This window comes from Mirounga angustirostris, unplaced genomic scaffold (assembly GCF_029215605.1).
Source record: "Mirounga angustirostris isolate CCGP_5_RB_7025 unplaced genomic scaffold, mMirAng1.0.hap1 SCAF_17, whole genome shotgun sequence".
Classification (NCBI taxonomy): Eukaryota; Metazoa; Chordata; class Mammalia; order Carnivora; family Phocidae; genus Mirounga; species Mirounga angustirostris.
In genome coordinates, this window is record NW_026991725.1 from 39142939 (window position 1) to 39170092 (window position 27154).

Sequence of the window (27154 nt, forward strand, 5' to 3'; positions counted from 1 at the left end):
CCAGCTCCCTACATGACACGCCCCCTCCCCTGGAAAACTCAGCCTGCTGCAGAGAGGCAGCTTAAGCTTTCCCACTGAGGGAAGGGTGTGATGACTGACAAGCTTAGGGCTTATTTTCAGCTTCAACTCACAGCCCATTTATTGTGTGATCCTGAGCAAAACCACTCAGCCTGGTTGTCCTACTTTTCTGCCTTCAAGAATATGGGTATGATCTTCCTGTCTGCAGCCCATCTCACAGAGATGTCCTTGGCAGAAGGGAGGTCATCAGTAAAAAGCTCTGCGAGGACCCAAAGGAAAGGCAGTGAGTTAACTCAAGGCTTTATTACAAGAAGAGCAAACAGCTCTGAACTTCCGTCCAGTGAAGACGTTCAGGGACTACTAACGTTTGTTGGGCACTGAACAACACACTAACCACACCCATGATAAAATCAAAACAAAACCAAGGCAACAACCTGTGTTGGTTGGCCTTTATGCCCAAGACAAGCTGCTTAGCCGCAGGGCTGTCTTCCGAGCCCCGGCAGAATGTTTTCCCAGGGAGGCTCCTGTGTTTATTGGCTGACATTGATCACACAGCCATCACAGTACCAACAGACCCCTGAGGCTGGGGAAGATGGCAATGAAGAAGGAGAGGTGACAGCTGAGGCATCTGGCGTCACCAACCTGAGCAGAGAAATGTGAAAGGGAACTCCCAGGTGCTGCCCTCGGGCAAGTCCCCAAGTCCCAAAGCAATCCCCCCTCAAACCTTTCTGCTCCTCCTTTGAGGCTTGCTGGTCATGCGGATTCCATAGCTAACTTCCATTCATCTGCACATCCTGATCCTGGAAGCCGAGATGAGCTCCCTGAGGGAGAAAGACCCATCACTCTGAGTGGAGGCAGCCTCGTTCCTGAGGGGCTGGTAAGGGGGTGTGAGCATGCGCTGAAGGGCTGGGAAAGGTACTAAGGAGGTTTCTGTTACACTTGATCCCTAAAAGGACTGATTTTTAAAAATAAAAATATTTTATTCCTCCGTACTGACAGCACATACAGACACTAACCCGTCCCCTTGCAAATTTCTGCCCTTGATCAGGAAGGACCATGGATGAAAAGGTGCAGGTAAACTGATACAAACCCATTTCTCCCTTTTTTTTTTTTAAAGATTTTATTTATTTATTTGAGAGAGAGAGAATGAGAGAGAGCACATGAGAGGGGGGAGGGTCAGAGGGAGAAGCAGACTCCCTGCTGAGCAGAGAGCCTGATGTGGGACTCGATCCAGGGACTCCAGGATCATGACCTGAGCTGAAGGCAGTCGCTTAACCAACTGAGCCATCCAGGCGCCCCATTTCTCCCTTTAGAAAAGGAAGTGATATCGACCTTGTCAGGGACTGACCTGACATGAGGAATCTGCAACTGGCAAGTTTTTCCTCTGGGGACATTCTCTGTCATTCTCAGAGGCGACCCCTCACCACTCGGGTTTTAGGTCTACCAGCAGGCCAGGCAGCTGTCAACTATACTAACTAAGAATCTCAAGACTAATGTAAACATCAAACCCATCATTTCGTTCATAGTATCCTTCACTACAGGAGGCTACATAGGGAGGCTTTTAAGAAACTTGTCTCTGTTAACTAAATTGAATTTAAATAAAAAATTAAAAAAAAGAATTTGGGGCGCCTGGGTGGCTCAGTTGGTTAAGCATCCAACTCTTGATTTCTGCGTGGGTCATGATCTCAGGGTCCTGGGATCAAGCTCCGTGCTCAGCAGGGAGTTCATTTCTCCCTCCCCCCACTTGTGCACTCTCTATGTGCCTTTCTCTCTCAAATAAATAAATAAAATCTTAAAAAAAAAACCCTGCATGTAAAAAAGAAAAAAAAGAAACTTGTCTCTGTATCTCACGTGACCCAGAAGTTTCACTCCTAGGTAATACCCACGAGAAATGAAAACACACATCCATGCAAAAACTTATGCACAAATGATCACAGCAGCATTATTTGTAATAGCCAAAAAAAGTGGAAACAACTCAAATGTCCATCAGTGAATGAACGGATAAATAAAATGCGGTTGAGCACCTGGGTAGCTCAGTCGGTGAAGCGTCTGCCTTCAGCTCAGGTCATGATTCCAGGGTCCTGGGATCAAGTCCTGCATTGGGCTCCTTGCTCAGTGGGGAGCCTGCTTCTCCCTCTCCTGCCCCTCCCCCTGCTTGTGCTCTCTCTTTCTCGCTCACTCTCTCTCTTAAATAAATAAATAAAATCTTTAAAAATAAATAAATAAATAAAATGCCCTCTATACAAATAATAGAATATTACTAGTCATTAAAAGGAGGGAAGGGGCGCCTGGGTGGCTCAGTCAGTTGAGTGTCTGACTCTTGATCTCGGCTCAGATCTTGATCTCGGAGTCATGAGTTCAGGCCCTGCATTGGGCTCCACACTAGGTGTGGAGCCTACTTAAATAAAATAAAATAAAAATAAAAGGGAAGACATACTGACACATGTTACCACGTGGATGACCTTGAAAACGTTGTGCTAAGTGAACTAAGCCATTCACAAAAGATCCCGTATTGTACGATTCCATTTATATGAAATGTCCAGAATAGATAGTCTATAAAGATAGAAAGTAGATTAGTGGTTGCCTGAGGCCGGGGGTGGGGAGGTGGAGGAAAAATGCACATGACTGTTAGGGAGGATAGGGTTTCTTTTTCAGGTCCCAAAAATGTTCTATAATTGGTTGTTGTGAGGGTTGCACAACTCTGTGAATATTCTAAAAGCCATTGAATGATATACTTTAAATATGGGTGAATGTATGGCATGTGAATTATATCTCAATAAAGCTGTGAAAGAAAGAAAGAAAGAAAGAAAGAAAGAAAGAAAGAAAGAAAGAAAGAAAGAAGAAAGAAGAGAGAAAGAAAGAAAAAGAAAGAAAGAAAGAAAAAGAAAGAGAAAGAAGGAAGGAAGGAAGGAAGGAAGGAAGGAAGGAAGGAAGGAAGGACCTCTGGAGCCAGATAGCCTGGCTTGAATCCTGCTCTACCAATTATTAGCTGTGTGCCTCATGGCAAGTTACTTAGACTCTCTGGGCCTCGTTTTTCTCACCTCTGAAGTGGGAATGATAGTATTTCCCTCCTCATAGGATTATTATGAGTTATGCAAAGCATTTAGAAAGGTACAGAGGACATAGGAAACCCCACATAAAGGTTAACGATGACTGACATTATTATCAGTCACATGTGTCTCCCAGGAGGGGAGCTGGTTGTGAGGTACTCAGGAGGCTGAATCAGAAGGATGCTTGGAGGGGCGCCTGGGTGGCTCAGTCGTTAAGCGTCTGCCTGCGGTTCAGGTCATGATCTCAGGGTCCTGGCATCGAGCCCTGCATCAGGCTCCCTGCTTGGTGGGAAGCCTGCTTCTCCCTCTCCCACTCCCCCTGCTTGTGTTCCCTCTCTCGCTGTGTCTCTCTGTCAAATAAATAAATAAATCTTAAAAAAAAAAAAAAAAAAGAAGGATGCTTGGAAAGCATGAAGTCAGAAGCGGGTGGATGTTCTCATGGGATACTTCATCAGACTTTGGAAAGCCCTCACTCACTCATTTGTCAAAGTCCTATGAATGGGGGCCAGGTGCTGTGCTAAGTGCTGAGGAGACAGTGATGATCAAAACAGATACGATTTCCTGTTTACAAGGCCGTTCAAGGAGTTCCGGCAGGGGGGTGACTCGATGTCACTTATGTTGCGAGAAGATGCCCGTGGCTACTGTGCCAAGGCTGCAGGGAGGCGAGTGGAGAAGCAGCAGGGGCCCAGCTTGGGGGGAAGCCACGGCGGCTGGACAGCAGGTGTTTGGTAGAGGACTGCACTCGGGTGGGAGAGCTGGAAGTGAGAGAAGGGGCAGATCAGGGCTGTGATCTGGGGTTAGAGCCCATGGGACTTGAGGGTTGAATTCGGATAGTGAGGAACAGGAAGGAATTAGACCTGACAGGTTGTGGCTGGAGCAGCTGCGTGTTTGCTCCTGCCCTTTACCGCAAAGGGGAGGACTAAGAGAAGGAAGTTGTTGCAGGGGAGAGGCCATGAGCTTGTTTCGGATGTTTTAAGTTCAGGATGCTTGTTAGACATGCAAGCCGAGGTGTCAAGTAAGCAATTGGCTAAATGCACCTGGAGTTTAGGGGAGAGACTTAGACTGATATAAGTGTGGGAGTCGTCAGAATGTATCTGCTATTTAGGACCAGGGGCCCAGAGAAAGTCTGTAGCAGAGAAGAGAGGTGGCTCTCCTCCCTCCAATATCCAGGGGCTGATAAGAGGAGGAGCCAGCATGGAGAGGGGGGTACTGGGAAGGGGTAAGCAGTGAGTGAGAGAGGAACAAGAACAGAGTGCTGACCCAGAAGCCCACAGAGGGAAAGTCTAAGAGGGTGAGGAGCGGCCCGGAGTACTCTTTATGTTTCAGGAAGCATGTCTGTCACCCCCCATGGCCCGGACTGCTCATTGACAAAGAGCATTCCTCTGCAGGAGGTTTTCTTATTTCTTTGATGCTCCCTATCCTGTTCAACTGATGTAGCCCCCCCACATGGTCGCTTCCGGTCCCCGGCTGGACCGGTTTGAGTCGGGGATTTTCCCACAGTCCCACTGGAGTAGGGCCTCATCCAACAGCACGGACAGGGATGTGAACCATCCCTTGCCCCTGAATTCTCACTAAACCAACCACTCACGCAGGCATCTATGTGAGCAGATGTCACCACTGAAGGGTTGGGGAGGGGCAGGGATTGACATTGTAGAAACAGGAACAACTTTAAAGTCCTATCAGGGAAATCTTTTTGCTGAAGGTCCCCTGTTGTTTCCACAGTTCAGGCTCCAACACCCCTCACATTGCTCAGCCTTCCTCTCTGCTCTTTCTTGTCCAGCTCCAAAATTTTTTTAAAAAAGATTTATCTATTTATTTGAGAGAGAGAGAGTGAGAGTGGGGGGGAGGGGCAGAGGGAGAGAATCCTCAAGCAGACCCCCCCACACACACCAAGAGTGGAGCCTGACGCGGGGCTCAATCCCAGGACCCAGAGAAGATGACCCTGAGACCATGACCTAAGCTGAGACCATGACCTAAGTCCAAACCAAGAGTCAGACACTGAGCCAACTGAGCCACCCAGGTGCCCCCCAGCTCCAAATTTTGGTTCAATTTTCAGTGCAGAGCATTCGGGTGCATTCTCTTACCGCTTTGGCACTTGCAGACTTAGGCATTTGGGGTCTCACCTTTCTTTAAAACACTTATCAAGTCTTTTCCTAAACAAAGACAGTGTCCTCCCTATCATTTTTTATGCCACTGTTAGGAAGCAAATGTATGTATAAACAACCACTCTGATAATCTTTGAGGAACTAAAAGCAGGAGGGCATTGTCTGTGCTCCTGGAGAGCATAAATGTAGTTAATGAAATGGTATTTACACCCAAAGTGCTAAGAAGCAGTGCAGAAATGAGTCCGGAATGGGGTGCCTGGGTGGCTCAGTCAGTGAAGCGTCTACCTTCAGCTCAGGTCATGATCTCAGGGTCCTGAGATCGAGCCCCGCATCGGGCTCCCTGCTCAGCGGGAAGCCTGCTTCTCCCTCTCCCACTCCGCCTGCTTGTGTTCCCTCTCTCGCTGTGTCTCTCTCTGTCAAATAAATAAATAAAATCTTAAAATAAATAAATAAATAGGGGCGCCTGGGTGGCTCAGTTGGTTAAGCGACTGCCTTCGGCTCAGGTCATGATCCTGGAGTCCCGGAATCGAGTCCCGCATCGGGCTCCCTGCTCGGCGGGGAGTCTGCTTCTCCCTCTGACCCTCCTCCCTCTCATGCTCTCTGTCTCTCATTCTCTCTCTCTCAAATAAATAAAATCTTTAAAAAAAAATAAAAATCAATCAATCAATCAATCAATCAAATCAAATCTTAAAAAAAATACTTAGGGGCGCCTGGGTGGCTCAGTAGGTTAAACGACTGCCTTTGGCTCAGGTCATGATCCCGGAGTCCCAGGATCGAGTCCCGCATCGGGCTCCCTGCTCAGCTGGCTTCTCCCTCTGACCCTCCCCCCTCTCATGTGCTCTCTCTCTCATTCTCTCTCTCTCTCAAATAACTAAATAAAATCTTTAAAAAAATACTTAAATGAGTCCGGAATACCAGACAGAGATGTCTGGAGTTGGTGTTTGGGGAATAAAGTGCTGGAAGAAGGTTCCTGGAGTTGAGGTGGGAGGTGAGAATGGCTGGCTCCCTCATCAGCTGGCACCTACCTGGACCCTCACTGCTGGCTTCCTGTCTCCATGGGCTCCTCTTTCTAGTTCATTTTCCACTAATATAGCTTTCTTTGCCCTAAACCTCACTGTCTTTTTCTCCTAAGTTTATTTATTTTAAGCAATCTCTACACCCAATGTGGGGCTCAAACTCATGACCCTGAGATTAAGAGTCATGTGCTCCTCCAACTGAGCCAGCCAGGCTCCCCCCGAAACCTGACTGTTTATTCTGCTTCTCTATTTAAAAGTGTTGTGGGAAGGGGTGTTCTCCTTTATCTTCAGATAATTAATGCTGGTTCCTCAGAAAACGGCTCCAACCTCCTCTAGCAGGACTTTCTGAGGCACTCCCTCCACAAAACGCCCCCAAACTCTTTGACCACAACAGGCAAGCTAGGTTAGTCTCAATTCCTTTAGATAAGCAGTGAAATATGGCTTCTATTCTGGAAGATTAAAAATGGCTGTTTTGCAGCATGCAGAGACCTAGACGTCAATGAGCTGCTGTTTAGTTATTTCTGGAAAGCAAACAAAATAGAGGCCCCTCTTAGACAGAGTCCCAAAGATCAGTACAAGATGATACGCTGATGGAAGCATGGACATTTCGGACCAGATAAGTCCTGGTTGTGAGGGCTGTCCTGTGCATTGTAGGGCATTTAGCAGCATTCTTGGCCTCTCCGGTCCAGGTCTCAATAGCAGCCCCCCAATCGTGACAACCAAAAATGTTTCCAGACAGTGCTAAATGACCCCGGGGGCAAAATTACCCCGAGGGTAATTTAGATGCACTAAAACATACAGATTTTATTTATTTATTTTTATTTTATTTTATTTAAATTCAATTAATTAATATATAGTGTATTATTAGTTTCAGAGTAGAGTTCAGTGATTCATCAGTCTAATATAACACCCAGTGTTCGTTACGTCACGTGTCTTCCTTAATGTCGATAGACAGTTACCCCATCCTCCTCTCCAGCAACCCTCAGTTTCTTTCCTATGATTAAGAGTCTCTTATATTGGGGCGCCTGGGTGGCTCAGTCGTTAAGCGTCTGCCTTCGGCTCAGGTCACGGTCCCAGAGTCCTGGGATCGAGCCCCACATCGGGCTCCCTGCTCTGTGGGAGGCCTGCTTCTCCCTCTCCCACTCCCTCTGCTTGTGTTCCCTCTCTCCCTGTCTCTCTCTGTCAAATAAATAAATAAACTCTTAAAAAAAAAAAAGAGTCTCTTATATTTTCTCTTTTCCGGTTACTGTGGCGCGAAGAACCATGAGCAGCAAAGTCTCCCGTGACACCCTGTACGGGGCAGGGCTGGAAGTTTTTGGAGATGGTGGAGCTGCAGATCAGCCTGAAGAACTATGACTCTCAGAAGGACAAACACTTCTCGGGCACTGTCAGGCTTAAGTCCACTCCCCGCCCCAAGTTCTCTGTATGTGTTTTGGGGGACCAGCAGCACTGTGATGAGGCCAAGGCAGTGGATATTCCCCACATGGACACTGAGGCACTGAAGAACCTCAACAAGAATAAGAATTAGTCAAGAAGCTGGCCAAGAAGTATGATGCCTTTTTGGCTTCAGAATCTCTGATCAAGCAGATCCCACGAATCCTGGGCCCAGGCCTGAATGAGTCTGGCAAGTTCCCTTCCTTACTGACCCACAATGAGAACATGGTGGCCAAAGTGGATGAAGTGAAGTCCACCATCAAATTCCAGATAAAGAAGGTGCTGTGTCTGGCAGTGGCTGTTGGCCATGTGAAGATGGCAGATGACGAGCTTGTGTACAACATCCACTTAGCGGTCAATTTCCTTGTGTCCTTGCTCAAGAAGAATTGGCAGAACGTCTGGGCTTTACACATCAAGAGCACCTCTATGCTCCTCTGTTTTGTTTCTTAAATTCCACATATGAGTTAAATCATATTGTCTTTCTCTGATTGACTTATTTCACTTAGCACAATACCCTCTAGTTCCATCCATGTCATTGCAAATGGCAAGATTTCATTTTTTTGATGGCTGAGTAATATTCCATTGTGTATATATATATATATATATATATACACACCACATATTTTTTAAAGATTTTAATTATTTATTTGACACAGGTCGGGGGAGAGAGCAAGGACAAGCAGGAGGAGCGGCAGGCAGAGGGAGAAGCCTCCCCGCTGAGCGAGGAGCCTGAAGTGGGGCTTGATCCCAGGACCCTGGGAACACGACCTGAGCCGAAGGCAGCTGCTTAACCGACTAAGCCACCCAGGTGCCCCATATACCACATCTTTTTTTTTTTTTAAAGATTTTTATTTATTTATTTGACAGAGAGAGACACAGTGAGAGGGGGAACACAAGCAGGGGGAGTGGGAGAGGGAGAAGCAGGAGAGAGAGAAGCAGGCTTCCCACAGAGCAGGGAGCCCGACGCCGGGCTCGATCCCAGGACCCTGGGATCATGACCTGAGCCGAAGGCAGACACTTAACGACTGAGCCACCCAGGCGCCCCTATACCACATCTTCTTTATCCATTCATCTGTCGATGGACATCTGGGCTCTTTCCATAGTTTGGCTACTGTGAACATTGCTGCTATAAACATTGGGATGCAGGTGCCCCTTCAGATCACTACATTTGTATCTTTGAGGTAAATACCTAGTAGTGCAATTGCTGAGTTGTAGGGTAACTCTATTTTCAACTTTTTAAAAAAAGATTGTATTTATTTATTGTCAGAGAGAGAGAGCACAAACAGGGGGAGTGGCAGGTAAAGGGAGAAGCAGGCTCTTTGCTGAGCAGGGAGCCTGATGCGGGGCTCGATCCCAGGACCCTGGGATCATGACCTGAGCCAAAGGCAGATGCTTAAATGACTGAGCCACGCAAGCATCCCTATTTTCAACTTTTTGTGGAACCTCCATACTGTTTTCCAGAGTGTCTGTACTAGCTTCCATTCCCACAACAGTGTACGAGGGTTTTCCTTTCTCCTCATCCTTGCCAACATCTGTTGTTTCCTAACTTGTTAATTTTGGCCTTTCTGATTGGCGTGAGATGGTACCTCATTGTGGTTTTGATTTGTATTTCCCTGATGCCAAATAATGTTGAGCATTTTTTCATGTGTCTGTTGGCCATTTGTATGTCTTCTTTGGAGAAATGTCTGTTCATGTCTTCTGCCCAATTCTTGGTTGGATGATTTGTTCTTTGGGTGTTGAGTTTGATATGTTCTTTATAGATTTTGGATACTAGCCCTTTATCTGATAAGACATTTGCAAATATCTTCTCCCATTCTGTCGGTTGTCTTTTGGTTCTGTTGACTGTTTCCTTTGCTGTGCAAACTTTTTATCTTGATGAAGTCCCAATCGTTCATTTTTGCTTTTGTTTCCCTTGCCTTTGGAGACGTGTCTAACAAGAAGTTGCTGTGGCTGAGGTCACAGAGATTGCTGCCTGTGTTCTCCTCTAGGATTTTGATGGATTCCTGTCTCACAGTTAGGTCTTTTATCCATTTTGGGTCTATTTTTGTTTATGGTGTAAGAAAATGGTCCAGTTTCATTCTTCTGTGTGTGGCTGTCCAATTTTCCCAACACCATTTGTTGAAGAGACTGTTTTTTTTTTCCATTGGATATTCTTTCCTGCTTTGTTGAAGATTAGTTGACCATACACCCGAGGGTCCATTTCTGGGTTCTCTATTTTGTTCCATTGATCTATGTGTCTGGTTTTGTGCCAGTACCATACTGTCTTGATGATGACAGCTTTGTAATAGAGCTGGAAGTCCGGAACTGTGATGCCGCCAGCTTTGGTTTTCTTTTTCAACATTCCTGTGGCTATTTGGGTCTTTTCTGGTTCGATACAAATTTTAGGATTGTTTGGTCCAGCTCTGTGAAAAAAGTTGATGGTACTTTGATAGGGATTGCACTGAACATATACATTGCTCTAGATAGCATAGACATTTTAACAATATTTGTTCTTCCAATCCATGAGCATGGAATGTTTTTCCATTTCTTTGTGTCTTCCTCAATTTCTTTCATGAGTGTTCTATAGTTTTCTGAGTACAGATCCTTTGCCTCTTTGGTTAGATTTATTCCTACGTATCTTAGGGTTTTTGGTACATTTGTAAATGGAATCGGCTCCTTAATTTCTCTTTCTTCTGTCTCATTGTTAGTGTATACAAATGAAACTGATTTCTGTGCATTGATTTTATCTCCTGCCACTTTACTGAATTCCTATATGAGTTCTAGCAATTTTGGGGTGGGGTCTTTTGGGTTTTCCACATAGAGTATCATGTCATCTGAGAAGAATCAGAGTTTGACTTCTACTCTGCCGATTTGGATGCCTTTTATTTCTTTTTGTTGTCTGATTGCTGAGGCTAGGACTTCTAGTACTATTTTGAACAACAGTGGTGATAGTGGACATCCCTGTCCTGTTCCTGACCTTAGAGGAAAAGCTCTCAGTTTTTCCCCATTGAGAATGATGTGAGCTTTTTGTATATGGCTTTTATATTGAGATATGATATTGAGGTATGTTCCCTCTATCCCTACACTGTGAAGAGTTTTAATCAAGAAAGGATGCTGTACTTTGTCAAATGCTTTTTCTGCATCTATTGAGAGGATAATATGGTTCTTGTCCTTTCTTTTATTTATGTAGTGTATCACAATGATTGATTTATGGATGTTGAACCACCCTTGCAGCCCAAGAATAAATCCCACTTGGTCGTTGTGAATAATCCTTTTAATGTACTGTTGGATCCTATTGGCTAGTATCTTGGTGAGAATTTTTGCATCCATGTTCATCAGGGATATTGGTCTGTAATTCTCCTTTTTGATGGGGTCTTTGTCTAGCTTTGGGATCAAGGTAATGCTGTCTCATAGAAAGAGTCTGGAAGTTTACCTTCCATTTCTATTTTTTGAAATATCTTCAGAAGAATAAGTATTAATTCTTTTTTTTTTAAAGATTTTATTTATTCATTTGAGACACAGAGAGAGAGAGAGAGCACGAGCAGAGAGAGAAGCAGAGGGAGAGGGAGAAGCAGGTTCCCCACTGAGCCAGGAGCCTGATGTGGGGCTTGATCCCAGGACCGTGGGATCGTGACCTGAGCCGAAGGCAGACGCTTAACCATCTGAGCCACCCAGGCGCCCTAGATATTAATTCTTCTTTAAATGTTTGGTAGAATTCCCCTGGGAAGCCATCTGACCCTGGACTCTTTTTGGGAAATTTTTGATTTCTGCTTCAATTTTCTTGCTGGTTATGGATCTGTTCAGGTTTTCTATTTCTTCCTGCTTCAGTTTTGGTGGTTTATACATCTCTAGGAATGCATCCATTTCTTCCAGATTGCCTAATTTGTTGGCATATATTTGCTCATAATATGTTATTTTAATTGTTTGTATTTCTTTGGTGTTGGTTGTGATCTCTCCTCTTTCATTCATGATTTTATTTATTTGGGTCCTTTCTCTTTTCTTTTTGATAAGTCTGGCCAGGGCTTTAGCGATCTTATTAATTATTTCAAAGAACCAACTCCTAGTTTTGTTGATCTGTTCTATTGTACTTTTGGTTTCTATTTCATTGATTTGTGCTCTAATCTTTATAAATTCTCTTCTCCTGCTGCGTTTAGGCTTTCTTTGCTGTTCTTTCTTTAGCTCCTTTAGGTATAAAGTTGGGTTGTGTATTTTAGATCTTTCTTGTTTCTTGAGAAAGGCTTGTATTGCTATATACTTCCCTCTTAGGACTGCCTTTGCTGCATCCCAAAGGTTTTGAACAGTTGTGTTTTCTTTTTCATTTGTTTCCATGATTTTTAAAATTCTTCTTTAATTTCCTGGTTGACCCATTCATTCTTTAGTAGGATGCTCTTTAACCTCCATGTATTTGAGTTCTTTCCAAATTTCCTTTTATGACTGAGTTCAAATTTCAAAACACTGTGGTCTGAAAATATGCAGGGAATGATCCCAATCTTTTGGTACTGGTTGAGACCTGATTTGTGACCCAGTATGTGATCTGTTCTGGAGAATGTCCCATGTGCACTCGAGAAGAATGTGTATTCTGTTGCTTTCGGATGGAATGCTCTGAATATATCTGTGAACTCCATCTGTTCCAGTGTGTCATTCAAAGCCCTTGTTTCTTTGTTGATTTTCTGCTTAGATGATCTGTCCATTGCAGTGAGTGTGGTGTTAAAGTCCCCTACTATTATTGTATTATTATCAATGTGCTTTTTAATTGTGTTATTAATTGGTTTATATAATTGGCTGCCCCCATATTAGGGGCATAAATGTTTATAATTGTTAGATCTTCTTGTTGGATAGACCCTTTAATTATGATATAGTGTCCTTCTTCATCTCTTATTACAGTCTTTGGTTTAAAATCTAATTTGTCGGGGTGCCTGGGTAGCTCAGTGGTGAAGCGTCTGCCTTCAGCTCAGGTCATGATCCCAGGGTCCTGGGATTAAGTCCCACATCGGGCTCCATGCTCAGTGGGAGCCTGCTTCTCCCTCTACCTCTCCCCCTGCTGTGCTCTCTCTCTCTGTCAAATAAATAAATAAATAAATAAACTAAATCTTTAAAAAAAAAATCTAATTTGTCCGATATAAGGATTGTTATCCCAGGGGCGCCTGGGTGGCTCAGTCGTTACGCGTCTGCCTTCGGCTCAGGTCATGATCCCAGGGTCCTGGGATCGAGCCCCGCATCGGGCTCCCTGCTCTGCGGGGAGCCTGCTTCTCCCTCTCCCACTGCCCCCACTTGTGTTCCCGCTCTCACTGTGTCTCTCTCTGTCAAAATAAATAAATAAAATCTTTAAAAAACAAACAAAAAAAGGATTGCTATCCCAGCTTTCTTTTGATGTCCATTAGCATGATAAATGGTTTTCCGCCCCCTCACTTTCAATCTGGAGGTGTCTGTGGGTCTAAAATGAGTCTTTTGCAGACAGTATATCGGTGGGTCTTGCTTTTTTATCCAATCTGATACCCCGTGTCTTTTGATTGGGGCATTTAGCCCATTTACATTCAGAGTAACTATTGAAACATATGAATTTAGTGCCATTGTATTACCTGTAAAGTCACTGTAAAACATACAGATTTTAAGTGTGTAGTTTGATGAGGTTTTTTTAAGGTTTATTTATTTCTTTAGTAATCTCTACACCCAATGTGGGGCTTGAACTCACAACCCCGAGATCAAGAGTTGCATGCTGTACCGACTAAGCCAGCCAGGCACCCCTATAGTTTCATGAGTTTTGATAAATATATAAACCTATGTAACACTTACTCTGATCAAGATACAGAACATTTCCTTCATCCACCCAAATAGCCTTCATGCCCCTTTGAAGTCAGTCCTCAACCCCCCATCCCTGTCCTAGAAGTTCATGTAAATGGAGTCACACTGTGTGTGATCTCTTACGTCTGGCTTCTTCCCTTCAACATACTGTCTGTGGGATTCATTCATACTGTGATGGGTATTCAGTGGTTCATTTATTTTTTGTTGTTGTTGTGTGGTGTTCCCTTGTATGGACATACCATTCGTCCATCCATTCTCCTGCTGATGGTTACTTTCCCACTGGGACTATTATGAACGAAGTCTTTGTGCGGACATTCTTTGTCACCCAAAGATTTGTGTATTTCAAAGGCAATGCAGCCAGCGGCTCATGCTGTGTTGTAAAGTTGTGCGCTCTGTTTCAGGACCACCCTTTAGCGGGACAAACAAGTGTCAGAATTGCTTTGTTCTCCGTATTTATAACATAGTTCCTCCTTAGACCATTGGAGCCCTCGAAGGGCTTAAGAAAAGGCCCTCATCAGTGAGACATCACTCTGACTTGTTGCGGATTTAAAGGAGCAGCTTCTAAAAATATCACTCAACTTAGAGGCAAAAGGCCCTTGCCAGCCTAGGAGGCTGAAGGCAGTTGGAACTACCCACTAAAGAATCAACAGCCCCAAGGCTCCTCGCTGGCTCTGGCCCGGTCACTGGAGCACATGACTCTTGATCTCGGGGTTGTGGGTTCAAGGCCCACGTTGGGTGTAGAAATTACTTAAAAATTTCTAGAGGCACCTGGCTGGCTCAGTTAGTAGAGCGTGTGACTCTTGATCTCAGGGTCGTGAGTTCAAGCCTCATGTTGGGCATGGAGCCTACTTTAAAAAAAGAATAATTGAAAATAATATAAAAAAACAAACAAAGAATTGACAGCTCAGGTGATTTCACCAAGCTTCAATGTCCAGTTTTCAGCACCCCAAATGCCTGGCCCTGTCATCTACCCCCCCTCCTCTGGGCCATTTCCTCATGGCTTCTTCCTCCCGTGCTGTTGGAAGCCCTGGTTTCTTTGTGAGGAAAATCTCCATCAGCCTCAGGATCTTCAAAGGACTCTCTTGCTATCTTCTTCTTTGCCCTGAGGAGTGGCTTTCCCATGAAGAGGCCACTTCTCCTGTAGCCTATGAGCCGAGGGAGCACCTCGGGGTTTGGAAGCAGAGCAGAGTTTTCCCTGCTTTTGTGCCTGCTTCCAGACCATTCCCCCTTTTTCCTCATGGAAATTCCCTTTTGAGGCTCATGCCATCTGACAATAATCTGTGACCCCACATCTTATAGTCTGCTCAAAGTTCTACCATGACCCTGTATAGATAACCCATTCAACAGTTTAGCCTATTCTTTCTTTTTTTCCTAAAAAAAATTGAGATATAATTAACATATAACATTGTGTACATTTTTTTAAATTTTTAAAAAATTTTATTTGAGAGAGAGCGAGAGAGCACAAGCAGGGGGAGTGGCAGAGGGAGAGAGAGAAGCAGGCTCCCCGCTGAGGACCCTGGGATCATGACCTGAGCTGAAGGCAGACGCTTAACGACTGAGCCACCCAGGTGCCCCAAAACATTTTTATTTACTTGAGAGGAGAGGGAAAAAAAGAGAGAGTGTGTGTGTGAGGGAAGGAAAAGCGGGGGAGGGAGAGGAACAAGCAGACTCCACACTGAGTGGGTAGCCTGATGTGAGGCTCAATCTCAGGACCCTGAGATCAAGACCTGAGAGAAATCAAGAGTCAGATGCTCCACCGACTGAGCCACCCAGGTGCCCCTCATCCTGCTGCCTTTATTTATTTATTTATTTATTTATTTATTTATTTTTAAAAGATTTTATTTATTTATTTGACAGAGAGAGAGACAGTGAGAGAGGGAACACAAGCAGGAGGAGAGGAAGAAGCAGGCTTCCCGCTGAGCAGGGAGCCTGACACGGGGCTCGATCCCAGGACCCAGAGATCATGACCTGAGCCAAAGGCAGATGCTTAGCGACTGAGCCACCCAGGTGCCCCATCCTGCTGCCTTTAAACAAATGATTAGGCATAAAGGCTAGTGCCAGGGTGGGGGATGCTCTAGTGCGGGGCCGGGGGGGAAGAGCGTGTTCAAAACCTTCAGCAGTCCTGCGGAATTACTTAGGTTCTCTGACTCATGTCTCAGAGCTGCATCTAGAAGACGTGAAGTCTCATAAACAGTCAAGAATGTTTTCTGGATGATGCTTTGTTCAGTGCTTTGCTCTAAATTGGCCGTTTTGAGGCTTCTGGAGCTGAACAGAAGTACCTTGCCATTAGAACCGACACCATATGCGGTCCAGCCTGTAGAAACCTAGGAGTCATCCCTCCCTCTTTCTCCCCAGAACTTACGTCCCATCAATCACTACCTTTTGCCTAATCTACCTGCTAAATATCCCTTGAATATATCTACTTCTTGCCACCCAGGCTGCTACCACCTTAGCACAGGGACTATGTTGAGCAGATTATGGCCAAGTCTTCTCCCTAAGCTTCTGCAAGCTGTTCTTGCTTCTCTACAATCCATTCCCCCACTTAGCAGCCAAAATGAGTATTTTTACAAGTGCCAATCAGACCATGGTACGCTGTTGTTTAAAACCCTCCAAGAGGGGCGCCTGGGTGGCTCAGTCGTTAAGTGTCTGCCTTCGGCTCGGGTCATGATCCCGGGGTCCTGGGATCGAGCCCCGCATCGGGCTCCCTGCTCGGTGGGAAGCCTGCTTCTTTCTCTCCCACTCCCCCTGCTTGTGTTCCCCCCCCCCGTCAAATAAATAAATAAAAAGTCTTTTAAAAAAATTAAAAAAAAAAAAAACCTCCAAGAGAGGTGTCTGGCTGGCTCAGTGGGTAGAGTAGGCGACTCTTGACCTCGGGTTTGTGAGTTTGAGCCCCTCGTCGAGTGTTACTTACAAAAACAAAACAAAACAAAACAAAAAAAGCCTTCCAAGAGCTTTACAGTGCCCTCAGAATAAAACCTCAACATGTGCAATGTGTTGCAGAAGACCCCACAGGAGCTGCCACACCGCCCCCCCTCCTGCCTGCCCTGGCTTTGTCTCCAGCACTCTGCTCTCCTATTCTCTGACCCAATCATGCAGGAATCCCCTTCGGTTCCTGGGTCTCAGATCTTCCTTCCTCGGGGCCTTTACACACGCCTCCTCCCCCTCTGTGGTGCTTGTTTTCATTCTCTTTGTCTGGCTAACTTGTAGTCATCCTTCAGATTTCAGCTTAAATATTACTTCTTGGGGCGCCTGGGTGGCTCAGATGGTTAAGCGTCTGCCTTCAGCTCAGGTCATGATCCCAGGGTCCTGGGATCGAGTCCCACATCGGGCTCCCTGCTCCTTGGGAGCCTGCTTCTCTCTCTCTCTCTCTGTCTCTCATGAATAAATAAATAAAATCTTAAAAAAAAAAAAAAAAAATATTACTTCTTGAGGAAAGCCTGCCCCAGCCACCTGAGATGACAGGATCCCATTAGAGATGCTTGTTTGCAGCACTTTGCACACTTCTGATGATGTAATTCTTTATTTAACATCTTGTCTCCTCCATTAGAATATTAGCGACTTATAGTATGATGTTGTTGGTCGGTTTCAAAGGGGTTGATTCCAGGCTGATTTAACAACATTTGAAACGCTTTTTTTTTTTTTTTTTTAAGATTTTATTTATTTATTTGACAGAGGGACATAGCGAGAGAGGGAACACAAGCAGGGGGAGTGGGAGAGGGAGAAGCAGGCTTCCTGCAGAGCAGGGAGCCCGATGCAGGGCTTGATCCCAGGACCCTGGGACCATGATCCGAGCCAAAGGCAGACGCTCAACAACTGAGCCACCCAGGCACCCTGAAACACGTTTTTTTTTTAGATTTTTTTTTTATGATTTTATTTATTTATTTGAGAGAGAGAAAGAATGAGAGACAGAGAGCATGAGAGGGAGGAGGGTCAGAGGGAGAAGCAGACTCCCTGCCAAGCAGGGAGCCCGATGCGGGACTCGATCCCGGGACTCCAGGATCATGACCTGAGCTGAAGGCAGTTGCTTAACCAACTGAGCCACCCAGGCGCCCATCCTGAAACACGTTTTTAAAGTCAAATGACATTGAGATTTTTAGCTCTCTCTCTTAAATATTCCACAGGGTCACAAAACATGAAGCAGTGGTTGTCTGTTGGCTGTAATATCTAAGGTGACGTCACTACGTGTTATTGCACTGGCTCGTATAACAGAGACATTACGTTGCAGAAGGAGAGGGAGCTTCTTGCTGGCAGATTCATTAGCTATATGGCAGACAAGTGTCACATAGATCAGACCATTTAGTGTGGAAGGCCTCCCCTTCTCCTTCTCTTTTCCCTCTACTGCCCCTCCCCTTTTGTTTTAAGGCGAGAACTATGAGTGTTTATACAGCTGGGAGAAAATGAGCCGACAGAAAGGAAGCAAATGAAGATGCTAGAGAAAGAGGATAATTGGACACCAGTTCATTTATTCAACAAACATTTATCAGACATCTGCGGTGTGCCAGGCACTTCGTTAATCAATAGTGACACAAAGATGAGTAAGACACAGTCCTTGACTCGAGGGACTCACAAGAAGAGAAATGACACATAAATAGATAATGCTATTAACTATATGAAGCCTAGCGATGGATATGTCCAGTCTCTATACAGAATCATATACAAAGAAATGTTAGTTGGCATCCAAAAATAATCACAAAGCAACTTCAAATCTCACTGCAGTCTCTTGAGAAAAATGCCAAAGGGGGAATTACATAAGTGATTTGTAAGAAATCTTCTTAAAATCCTATTGTTCATTCTCTTTCCCTTCTCCTGTCTGTTGAGGAGAATTCTGTCTTTACCTATTAGGCTCCCTGATCACTGATAATCATACAGTATCAGAAATAATAGGGGAAAGGTATTTCACCTCTTCACCGAAGGTATTTCTCACTCTGCCATAAAGCTTCTTTCTCCTGTCTTTCCAAACTTCCTCCACCTCTTCTCCAATCCATACCATCCTGGCTCTTCTCTCTTCACTTGCTCCTCCACTCATCTATTTATTTGATAGTGAGCGAGCAAGCATGAGTGGGGGAGGGGCAGAGGGAGAGGGAGAAGCAGACTCTCAGCTGAGCAGGGAGTCCGATGCAGGGATGCTGGGCTCGATCCCAGGACCCTGAGATCAGGACCTGAGCCAAAGGCAGACACTTAACCAACTGAGTCACCCAGGTGCCCGTTCCTGTGCTCTTTTAAAACTCATCTGCTAGAGGAGGGAAGGAGGTTGGTGGTGGTAAAAAAACAAAAGAACAACTCTTCTGCTCTCATCAGCTAGTAATTCCTCATCCTACCAAAAGTAAACCAAATCACTCAAGACTTGGCCCTTCAGTCCTACCTTTTCCCTATTATTCTGATGATCTTGGAACCTAATAGGCACAGATAGAATCTTCCTTGGCAGGTGAGAGGAAAAGAAGAGACTGTGGATACTCACACGTGATTATTATTGCTATTACTATTATTATTTACGGCATGACAGGTCTTCTTTATTTTATTGCAATTTTTTAAAAGATTTTTATTTATTTAAGTAATCTGTACACCCAATGTGGGGCTCAAACTCATAGCCCTGAGATCAAGAGTCTTGTTCTCCCAACTGAGCCAGCCAGGTGTTCCAATTTTATTGTAATTTTAATTTTTTAAATATTTATTATTTTTAAAAAGATTTTAGTTGAGAGAGAGAGAGCGAGCACAAGCAGAGGGGAGGGGCAGAGGGAGAGAGACAAGGAGACTCCCCGTTGAGCGGGGAGCCCGACATGAGGCTCGATCCCAGGACCCTGAGATCATGACCTAAGCCAAAGGCAGACGCTCAACTGACCCAGCCACCCAGGCACCCCTATTTTTATTTTTTAAAAATATTTTATTTATTTATTTGGTGGGGGGCAGAGGGAGAGGGAGAATCTCAAGTAGACGCCACGCTGAGTGCGGAGCCCATCACAGGGCTCAATCCCATGACCCTGAGATCATGACCTGAGCCAAAATCAAGAGTCGGATGCTTAACTGACTGCGCCACCCAGGGGCCCCTTAAATTGAAGTGTATATCGTTGACAGTAATGCCTTATTATCTTCCTGTCAAAGACAGAAAACAATGTGTTAAGTGAAGTGATACTGTTGTCTGAGGGAATGAGGAGCAAACAGAGAGGATCATCATCATCAAGGATGATAGGGAGTTAGCCAGGAAGAAAGGACATGAGAGGCATTTCAGGTCCAGTGAACAGGATAAACTGAGGCCTGGGGATGGGAGATAGCATGTGAGGCTGGGGTAGGGGAAGGGACTGAGGATACAGATGGGGAAAGGAAGAGGGGTCTGTCTTTTTTGGAGGAATGTTGAGAAAGAAATAGAAGTAGATGAGAAATCTCCACTGGAAGGCCTTGGTTTCCGCATTGTTTATTATTATTTTTTAAGATTTATTTATTGGAGAGAGAGAGAGAGAGCAGAGGGAGGGGCAGTCGGAGACGGACAGAGAGAATCTCAAGCAGACTCCACACGGAGCGCAGAGCCCAAAGTGAGGACTGATCCCACGACCCTGAGATCATGATCTGAGCCGAAATCAAGAGTTGGCTGTTTAACCGACTGAGCCACCCAGGCACCCCTCGCCTCGAGGTTATTTTGGTACAGAGACAGAGGAGGCTCCAGAAAAATGAAGGACTGGTACAGTTGCCTGGTATCGCTAGACAGCCATCAAGACATAGTCACAGGGACCTCAGAGCTGCAAAAAGTCTTGCCAGGGTGAACTTAGACTGGGTGCACTGGCATGTTTTGGCTTGATTTTCTTCTTCTGCCAAGTGTTATGCCTGGGAGTACTGACAGAGGGGATAGTCAGAGGGTGAAGGACTGTGAAACTGGTAGGCACACAGTTTAAGTTTGTTGAGTGATATTCATAAACTACAGTGGAGCAGAGAAACAAGTGTGGCCAGAGATGACTGGGGTACAGGGTGGAGCAGGGCAGGATGACTATGTTACATTTGTTCACCTTCCAAATGTAGCCACGTAAACCTTCCGGGATGAAGTGGAGAGACATAAAGCACAGGCAATTGGCTAGTTCAATTCAGCAAACATTTACTGGGTACAGGCTCTGAATAAGGTGCTGTGAGGACTGCCAGGATAAGCCAGCTGCCTTTAGGGTGCTTCAGGTCTTACAAAAATAATACCGTACAAAGCATTACTTTTGTATGGGTAGCATGGGGACACAAAGAGGCACAGCATTGGAGAGAGAATTTCAGTGACTAAAAGTCAGGGAAGTCTTTGAGGCAGGGAGCGTTGGAGGTGAATTTACAGGATGGGCGTGTATTTGAAGGTTGGCTTTATTGGCAGGAAGGAATCTTCAAAGGGTAGGAACCTCTTGGGCAAAAGAGCAGAGGTGGGAGGGCTCCAGATGCATTTGGGAGATGGTCAATCTATGTGGCTGCAGGAATAGTTTGGCCTGTGGGGAATTAGCCTGGAAACATATATCTGAGTTGATTTATGAGGGACTTTGAATGTCAAGCAGGATACAGAGATCTCTTTGTATAGATAGACATCTATTTGCAAAGATAAACTGCAGATTTTTGTGTGCATGAGGGTAACATGATTCTATCACTGTTTTAAGCAACTGCTAAAAGAGTTGAAACGCACAAGACTAGGTACCAGAATGTCTTCCTGTTCAGCTGAGAAGAGAGATTTTAATTACATAATTAAATTCATTAATAGGGGAAAGGGGCTCTTACTTCCCAGGGCCAGCCATGACCCTCTTCTGATTTTATAAACAGATCGAAAAACAAGACACAAAAAACCAAGTCTCCAGATTTCCATCTCTGGGAAAACTGAAGTAAATACTGACACAGGCTCGCACTGTTTTCCCAAGAGAGCTCTCCCAAGCGATTTCTTTAATTATCGGGGGGGGGGGGGGGGGGGGATTTTTTTTTTAACTTGTTTTCCCCTTTAGAGTACAGCTGAGCTGGAGGGAAAACTGAAGTATTGCCTTAGGTTTTCCAGCTTTGGTTTGGTTGCAGTATTAGTCTCTGGGGGACTCTCTCCGAGGTCTCTGAGCTAGGTGTCTCTAGGCATTTGTTCACAGCAACAAGAGGGGAGCTTAGAAGATGTAGGAGATAGTGGCGTTCTACAAAAGGGCTGATTTTTAAAAGAAAAATCACTTGGGATATACGTAGGAAAAGTGATTGAGGTGGAAGCCGTTACCCTCGCCTCTAGTCAGGGCCTCTGCACCTGAAAACGCCAGAGGAACACACCCATGCATGGACAGTGGGTCCCTACTCTCCCGCCGGTATCACTCGGCCCTTAATTCCGCCAGGCTCCCAGAGGGACTGTCTCAGCTACAGCCTAGCGCTCCCCACAGCCAGTAAGAAGCCAGGAATCTCCACCCGTCTCGGATTTCCACCAATCGGCGTCCAGAACTTTAGCCTGCTAGCGGCGTCCGGGTTGTCCGAGGAGGGCGGCAAGCCCCCTTAGCGTTGCCAGCAACGGACATGGCCGCGGCCCCTGGAGGAGGGGACGCGAAGTGAGGAGGGGGCAGGGGGGGAAGAGGACGCGGGCGAGGAAGACAGGCCCCCGGGCCCCGGTAAGTACGAGAAGGCCCGTGGCCCGAAGCCAGGGGGGCAGGGAAGCAAGGGGGCGTGGGGCTCGGCCTTCACGCCCTCTGGATTCTTGGCCAAAGAGAGGAGTCTGGGGTGTGCACCCAAGAATTGGCCTCGGGGGATCTCTTCGAAGGGGGAGTCAAGGGACGGGCTCTTGCCTCCAGCTCCTGGCCGTTTCCTTTCCCCAGGTGCTCACACTTGCCCTCGGTCCTCGCTTGGCCCTTTGGGGCTCCCGCGTCAGATCGAAGCCTCCTGCCAACAATGAATCCCTGTCCCTGTCTTGTGGTGTCTGGGCCCTGGCTCAGGGGGCTTCCAACGCCGACGCCCGGCGTATTTACGGGCCTCTGGGGACCCGCATCCCCGGCCCCAGTTCAGACCGTTGCGCCCCTTGCGCGCGCTCTCAGCTGCTGCCCGGGCCCTCGTGCTGACCGCGCGTCCCGAGTCCAGGCGGATGGAGCCGAAGGGCCTTAGCCCAGAGCGGCGACCGTGCAGCTGGAGCGTGCCCTGCCCTTTTTTTTTCTTTCCGTCTTTCCAGAAACGTTTAAAGACTCCTTAGAAGCAACTGTAGGAACATACTTGCCATCCTGCAAACCGACTGCCGTGCTGTGCGCTGTGCCCTCCTTCCCCAGCCGCACACCCCTGAAGTCCAGTCTCGCAGTCCCTCGCGTGCCACGATGTGAGCCCCTGCCGGGTGCCGGGTGCCAGATGCCAGGGAAACCCTGCCCTTCTTTCATTGGTGTGGAACCACAGGCTGCACTTTGGCGTGTTCGTTGATTTGGTCACGTGCTGCTGCATCCCACCCTCTCTTCCGAGTTTTTGTGTGGCTCTAGGGGAAAAAAGGAGGGAGCTTTGTACTGAATCTAGTTTTCCTTCAGGCCTGTGATTTTTGCATCGGAGGAGATGAGAGTTTTCTCATGCTTTGTCCAACGCACTCAGCTGCAGCGACATACTTCAGTCATTCCCCGGGTACTCTTAGACGGTGGAAGTGGGGAGGGAGGAGTTTTCACATTTTTATTTTACAAAGGTGGAGCGTAACTTTTGGGAGAGGCAAAGGGGCAGGGCCAGGGTCACCTGGAGTCAGGACTGGAGAACTTTGAAGTCCAGATTCTTAAGTTCTTTGTCCACCAGATCAGTTGTTTTCTAGGTGTGATTGAGAAATCAAGTTCCTTAACTTCTCTGAGCTTCTTGCAGAGTGATGGCTTGCATTAGAGATAGTATGTGGAGGATCTCTATCTCTAGGTATATATGGCACGGGGGCTTGCACTTACTAGGTTCTTAATACATTTTTGCATTCATTATTTGTAAGTAACGAGCAGGTATTCCCTGACTGATTTCTTGTATTAATATTTATTGTGGTCTCTCTATATATTTTGGGGTGAAATGATTTCAATGATTATCATTTGAGAGGGCAGGAAGGCAAGGAGTCAGAGCAAGGTAGCCTCTTCCTTCGTTTTTTGGGGGAAACAATTATAATGTTGTAGTGTTATTAATGGGGATGGGTTTTTTATAAGAACAGTGTGGAGGCAGAAAAAGCTTGAGAACCACGGAAGGAAGAAGTACCACTCTGGTATGTCTTTATGGTAATCTTGGCAAAAGAAGGGCTGATCTTAGTATTCTTTTTTTTTTTTTTTAAAGATTTTATTTATTTATTTGAGAGAGAGAGTATGAGAGAGAGCACATGAGAGGGGGGAGGGTCAGAGGGAGAAGCAGACTCCCTGCCAAGCAGGGAGCCCGATGCGGGACTCGATCCCGGGACTCCAGGATCATGACCTGAGCCGAAGGCAGTCGCTCAACCAACTGAGCCACCCAGGTGCCCCTGATCTTAGTATCCTAACAGGTAGTTTTAATTTTTTTTTTATTTTGCAATGACACAGGTAAGGTTCTTATCTAGAATCAAATAAAAATGGCCCATGGAATAAAAAAGTGTGCAAATCACTCTACAGATCAGAACACATCAGAATGTAGCCTATTATTAACCCTGGAACAGGGGCAGCATGTTCAAATAAAATCCACAAATTCTCTGTAGTCTTATTTTAGCTGCTGTGTTAGCTTTAACTTCCTTGTTCACTGGTTCTTTTTGTTAGAACTTCAAATAGAGAAACTGGTGGATACCACAGAACAGTTCCTTCACTAGGGAGGTGAAGTACAAACCATCCCCTTGATAATCAGCTGCCAAATAATTGAGAGTTAACTGCCCTTGAACTTCCCCCCACCCCTACCCTGCCCCTTGTTTTTGTGGTGACCCGACATCAGAAGATTAGACAGGGAGAGAGCCAGGGCTGGGCAGTGAGATGGAAGAAAACAGAAAGCCCTTCACATTTCTATTTTGAGGAGTTGCTAGGGAGTGCCAGGTCCAAGTGTTGAGAATCAGCCTTTTGGAAAGCTTAACTCCTGCCAAACTAATGAGAAGTGAAGGTCATGATCCTTTGGTTCTTCCCCGCTGCTCTTTCCCTAACATTGGCCTTGGGAAGCAATTTCTAGGGAGGGGGAGGAGCGCTAGTGTAAATACTACCTATACCGAAGGTTTTCTTGAACCTTACCTGGTGAGAGGAGGATGAGCTCTTTTTTTTTTTTTTTAAGATTTTTTTATTCATTTATTTGACACAGAGAGAGAGAGAACAAGTAGGCAGAGAGGCAGGCAGAGGGAGAGGGAGAAGCAGGACTCCCGCTGAACAGGGAGCCCGATGCGGGGCTTGATCCCAGGACCCCAGGATCATGACCCGAGCCGAAGGCAGCGGCTCAACCGACTGAGCCACCCAGGCGCTCCAAGGAGGATGAGCTCTTACAAGCAGTCCGAGTTGGAAAGACCCAAAGCCTCTAAATCCATTCCTGTTCAAGTGAGAAGGTTCTAGGTCATGGGTGGCACTTCTCCACTGGTAAATGTGTGTCAATATTCTTTATCTTGTTACTGTGTCAGTATTATTTCCTTGAGAGTGTCTTTCTTTACCTAAAAGCTAGGCTCCTTTAAAAACATTGTTTGAACCCTGGTTTCCAAGCCTGGATTTGTTTTTAGTAGCACAGGTGAACTAAAGGGTAGGCCAGAGCTACAGCAGGAATGTTTTTCTTCCGGAACTGACCCGCCAGCCAGAATGTGTGGTTTGGTGATCAGGGGTTTGTGTAATAATAAGCTTTGCCTGTGGCTGCCGAGACAGGAGGAAACAGTATTGGTCACATGGCACGGCAAGTAGGGTAAGGACTAGATTTAGACCCGCCAGGATGCCTGTCTCAAGCTGGGCCCATCTCACACTGATTGCTTTGGGTTTCCCTAGCCTCGGAGACCCAAGTGGTGGGGGAGTCGGGGGTGCCCAAAGGAAGGAGACCCTTTCAGGGCTTACAGCGGCCTTTGGGAAACCAGAAATCTTAGTGTAATTATATGATCCCAGTTTTCTTAATTTCAGGATCCTTTTGAGAAAGAGATGCGTGATAGCAATATCCATTAGTGGGGAGGTGAACAGAAAAATATTGGGAGATACTTGGAAAAGATATACACTGGAGAGAAAATCAAAGGTGTGTTTGAAAGAACATCTATATCCTTAAGGGGAGAATATTGCTTAGTAACATAAACCACAGCGAATTGCAAAATCAGAATCAGAAGTTAGTGATTTTTTTGTTATTGTAGAAAAATATACATAACATAAAATCGACGATTTTAACCAATTCAGTGGCATAAAGTATATTGACACTGTTTGACCATCTGCGCCATCCATCTCCAGAACTTTTTCATCTGCCCAAACCGAAACTCTGTCCCCATTAGCACTACATCTTCATCTCCCCTCCTGCCCCCAGGCCCTGGAAACCACCATTCTACTTGCTGTCTGTATGAGTTTGCTTACTCCAGGAACCTCAAATAACAGGAATCCCACAACATTTGTCCTTGTGTAAGGTCATTAAGGTTTATCCATGTCGTAGCATATAGCAGAATATTCTTCCTTTTTAAGGTGGAGTAATATTCCATTGTACGTGTGGACCACATTTTATTTATCCATTCATCTATTGATGGACACTTGGGTCGCTCCCACCTTTTGGCTATTGTGAATAATGCTGCTATGCACATGGGGGTACAAATAGTTGTTGGAGTCCCTGTTTTCACTTCATCTGGGCATATATCCAGAAGTGCGAGGCTGCTAACTTTCTAAAGATACATTTGATACATTCACATGGTTTGAAAATCAAAAGGTACAAAAATATATACAGTCAAATTCCTCCCCTCCCACTCTTGTCTCCAGCCACTCAGTTCCAACTTAATAGTTTTTTCTTTTGTGGGATATACTTTTGATATTTAAGAAATCTAAACCAAAGTCACCAAGATTTTCTCCTATCTTTTCTTATAATTTTACATTTAGGTGTAGGATCCATTGTTAGTTAATTTTTGTATATAGTGCAAGCTGTATTTCCAAGTTCTTTTTTTTAAATCTGAATGTTCAATTTTTTCAGTGCAGTCTGTTGAAAAGACTACCTTTTCTCCATCGAACTGCCTTTGCAGCCTTCTCAAAAATCGATTGACCATATATATCTGCATCTATTTTTGGATTTTCTATTACCAAGTCAATACCACATTGCCTTAATTACTGTGGCTTTATAAGCTTTGAAGTTGGTGGGGAAGGCCTTCCAAACTTTGTTCTCTTGGGGTAGTCTAATGTGGATGTCTCTTATTATAAGTGGAACTGAGCATCTTTTCATGTGTAGAAGTTGCTGGATTTCTTGATCTCCTTGTCTCTCAGGGTTAGAACACGTCATAAAAGGTTATCTCTTATTTGCTACCTGATGTATTTATTATCTCCATAATTTCCCAGCCTCTGCTTGGATCCCTCTAGTGCTGGGGAGCTCGTTGCCACTCAGGGCAGCCTGTTCCATTTTTTTATACAGCTCCAATTACGTAAAAGATATCGCTCAGGGTGCCTGGGTGGCTCAGCCATTAAGCATCTGCCTTTGGCTCGGGTCATGATCCCAGGGTTCTGGGATTGAGCCCCGCATTGGGCTCCCTGCTCTGCAGGAAGCTTGCTTCTCCCTCTCCCACTCCCCCTGCTTGTGTTCCCTCTCTCGCTGTGTGTCTCTCTGTCAAATAAATAAAAAATAAAATCTTAAAAAAATATATTGATTAGGATGCCACCAAGGATAGAACCCTGAGGCTTGTTATTAAAAACCTCCCTCCAGCTGA

The 27154-nt window shown here is 45.5% G+C and overlaps 1 protein-coding gene and 1 pseudogene across 8 annotated transcripts in view; both read left to right on the plus strand.

Annotated features, from left to right (window-relative positions):
- Positions 1 to 1074: 1074 nt before the first annotated feature.
- LOC123854687 (large ribosomal subunit protein uL1-like) lies at positions 1075 to 8073 on the plus strand (annotated as a pseudogene).
- A 13648-nt stretch (positions 8074 to 21721) lies between these two features.
- The window catches only part of TMEM94 (transmembrane protein 94), a 34738-nt gene continuing 29305 nt past the window's right edge, over positions 21722 to 27154 (plus strand). For 3 of the 8 annotated variants that reach the window (XM_064582490.1, XM_064582492.1, XM_064582493.1), the window contains exon 1: positions 21722 to 21980. The gene's annotated coding sequence lies outside the window, so the exon portion shown is untranslated. Of the gene's footprint in view, positions 21981 to 22531; positions 22673 to 27154 lie in introns of all 8 variants that reach the window. The other 5 variants (XM_064582491.1, XM_064582495.1, XM_064582494.1 and 2 more) reach the window with 5 other exon arrangements.